Source organism: Pinus tabuliformis, chromosome Q (assembly GCF_031772625.1).
Source record: "Pinus tabuliformis cultivar Carrire ecotype Pingquan chromosome Q, CPIR1, whole genome shotgun sequence".
Taxonomy (NCBI): domain Eukaryota; kingdom Viridiplantae; phylum Streptophyta; class Pinopsida; order Pinales; family Pinaceae; genus Pinus; species Pinus tabuliformis.
The window spans coordinates 662,976,155-662,979,878 of record NC_142296.1 but is presented as its reverse complement, the minus strand read 5'-3'; the positions used below and the strand labels follow the sequence as shown (position 1 = coordinate 662,979,878).

Sequence of the window (3,724 nt, the reverse complement as noted above, 5' to 3'; positions counted from 1 at the left end):
TAAGGCATGAGGCAGCACCAGTGGAGTAAATGGGTTGCAAAGATCAGGTTACCCAAAAATAGAACCAGGTCATGGTTGGGAAATTTTGACACTGCAAAGGAGGCGACCATGGCTTATGTTATGGCTACTTATATGCTAATGGGTTACTATGCCAAGCAAAATTTTCCTCACCTTAAACACCATTTGGAAGTGAATTCCTTTGCTCCCTGGACTGGTAATTTCGTTTTGCCATCGTCTATTGATGCCAAGATACAAGAAATTTGACAAATCTTTAAACAACCTTTGAAATCATGTTTAAGACTAAAGAATCAGAATAAATTTCAAGTGGATATGAGCATTCGGGCTCTCTTGGATCAATGTAGGATGAAGATGCAAAGAAGAATGTTGTTGTCTTTCTAGTCCAAAATTTGGGGGTTTTCAATGCAAGTGTGCATGACGTGATCAAGGACTCTGCATTCAGCTCATATTCTCCTTCCAATGGAGATGCGAGGTTGGAGGGTTTAGATGCCTGGAAGAACTTAAGAATGTCAGAGGCTGCTCTAGTCATTGGAAATTCTAAAGTCTTATGTTCTTGTTCATCATCTTTCCCCAACTTACCATCAAATGGCTTTGGCCACTCTGATGGCCTAGTATGGCATCTAAGTTTTCAAGGGCAGAACTAGTGTAGTGGAGAATCCATTGAATAGGCCATCTTTTGTTTGAATTTTTACATGTATAGTAGATTTAGCAAATATAAGAGAAACTTCAATTGCAACAACATCAAACAATAGTAGCTTCAATTGCAACAACATCAAACAATAGCAGCTTCAATTGCAACAATATCAAACAGCAGCAACGACTTCAATACACCATATGGGTCAGAGCCCTCTGGGTCCCAAAGCTCAGCCCATGAAGCTTCATGGAAGTAGCCTGTCAAAGCCGGCTAACCTTTACGAAGGAATGAGGTAGTGTTGTTGGAAATAATACTGAGAAGGGGGGATGAATCAGTATTATCAAGTCAAATATTTCCCTTTCAATTCCAGATGATATACGCTACTTCTCTTAATAAAAACTGCATATATACGCAACTATAGATAAAGAAACCCGCGTATACAAAGAAGACTTACAATTTGATTTATCTTTCAGATGTCAGTTATTAATCTGTGATTCAAAAGAAAATAACCAGTAGCCAGAAACAGTAAAGCAGAGCAGAAAGACAATCACACACAAGAACACAAGATATAAGGTGGAAACCCAATGTGGGTGAAAACCACCTGCTGCAATTCGTCTCTATCTTTTCTTTAATTAGAAACTTCTTTTTACAAATGTACTGGTGCAGTCCTTTTACCAGTATGCAGGCTGCAACCTGCAGAGAGCTACAACTCTCTCTCGTTTTCCAGCTTCTCCTGGAAGGGAGCTACAACCCCCTTAGCTCTTGCACTAGCCAACATACTAGTACATAGGTGCTGGCCTACAGAAGGCTACAACCTTTTCTTTCTTTCAAGGACCACATTCCATCAATCAACCATCAAGAATTTCTGCATCAACCAATCACCTTTTTCACCAAAAACTAAATCAACATAAACACCTCTCTGACAACTGTACCCAGATCACAGTAACAGTACCACACACCAAAACTGAACCCAAAACACTGCAGCAATAAACAGCAGCAGAAAAAACACAACTCAAAATGTATACGCTACTTTAATGGCCTGAAACCTGCGTGCATACACTTCTGCGTATGGAACAACATGCGTATACGTTGTTCTACTTCACTGAACCTGCGTATATACGCGCCTTAGCTGATCTGAACCTGCGTACAGATCTACAAACATAATTCACTCTTTCAAGTATTCAGGCACTGATTAACCCAGATTATTAGATTTATAGATCACACATGTGCCAGATATAACAGATCAAAATCATGCAAAGATATTATCATTCAAGACAAGAGATTATGACCCACCAATAGAACTTATCCTTCTTTTCGCTAAGGTTCCTCCTTCATTCAGATCCAGATCTGCTCCACAATGCTAATCTCCATTATTTCAGATCTCGTACATTATCAGATACTCAATAATAATTTAGATGATACCTTGTCACATGATCTCCTTCCTCTTTTATAGTTTTAGGCCTTCCACAATACCACGGTCCAAAACCATAATAAACCAATACCAAGGGCCCAAAACCTGGGGTCAACACTTCTGACGAGGTACCTTGGTCCAAAACCATAGGTTCAAATTCCAAGGACTAACAACCATGGACCAAAAATAAGTTTCCCACCATGTACGCACTTTTCTGTGCATAAAAGTGCGTGTATACGCATACGCGACTTCTGAATGTATAACTCGTGTGTATACACGTCTTCGGCAAGGTGAACCTGCGTATACAAGATTTCCTTCATTCTGAGCGCCTGAACTGAGGTCTGACACCAAAGTGAGTTGCCATCAAGGACAAAACCTGTACCATAGGGCCACACCTGTGCCAAAATGCCAACAATCACCCCCTTGCCAACAAGTGTTACTGGGGTAAATGGGTTGTAGAGATCAGGTTACCCAGAAACATAACCAAGTTATGGCTGGGGACTTTTGAGACTATAGAGGAGGTGGGCATGGCTTATGACAAGGCTTCTTATAGGGTAAGGGGTGACTATTCCAGGCTCAATTTGACTCACCTTAAACTCCATTTGGAAGTGAATTCCTTCGCCCCCTCAACTGGTAATTGTGTGCTACCATTCATGTGTTGATGAAAATTTCTACTTCCTTCTTTCCTAGTTTGGAGCTTCTTTCCATTTGAATTTTGAGCATGTGGTTTTGTGTCTAGTTGGTTTTAATGTCCATTTTCTACCAAGATTCCTCAACTTACAGGGTTCCACAAATTTCTATGAGAAATGATATTTTTTGTGCATATTGATTACTTTGGATATTTATGTAATAGAATTATTATGCAAAGGCAGAAATTGGACCTTCCACTAGAGGATTGTTGAAGGCTCATTGTGCTTGGTAGCCTACTTTATGTATCGTTCATAGACCACCTTGTTTGAATTCACTAGAAATAAAAGATTTATATTTTCAAACTCTTGCTTTTGTTCATTTTCGTTTGAAAGTTATTTTTTATTACTTTATGTGTGTTATGTTCTCCTGGAATTTATAATTGAGTTTTGTTTGTTTATTATCTAACCATTCTTGTCTATTGAAGTATTTTCAACAACTTACTATCAAATTGGATTTTACTCATTGATCCAATAGAAACAAAACCAAAAATGTGTTGATTGATTGTATTTCATTTACTCTAGCAAAACCCAACCTCGACAACGTCTCCATCCTATAGACATGCTCAAGAACCACTCCATATATTTTCATTATCCTTTGTTGGCCAACAAAATACGCTAAACGAATTTCTATCTAAACTGAAATATATCATAGAAAATCTATACAAGTGTTAAAAGAATAGTCACATAAATTATTTGGGCCATACTTTACCGAATGATGGATCAATGCAAATGCTTGGACTTTCCTATGTGGGCTTGCATTTGATAGTTTATAATCATTTTATTTATTTTTTTGAATTAGGTGGTATCCATAATAATATTCTCTAACTCCTTACATGTTTCATATTAGGTAAGGTGTAGTTTGGTTTGCCACATGGATGGCCTTTGCTACTTCTTATTTCATTTTTCATATTAGTTTGGGACTTTAGGTGGAAAATTCCTAGTTCTGAGTATGCTCTTTCGCTTGAACCCTAT

At 38.2% G+C, this 3,724-nt stretch overlaps 1 pseudogene; it reads left to right on the top strand.

The window, feature by feature from the left end:
* The first annotated feature begins 524 nt into the window (after positions 1-524).
* Positions 525-2,725, top strand: LOC149221278 (ethylene-responsive transcription factor ERF055-like; annotated as a pseudogene).
* Positions 2,726-3,724: the final 999 nt, after the last annotated feature.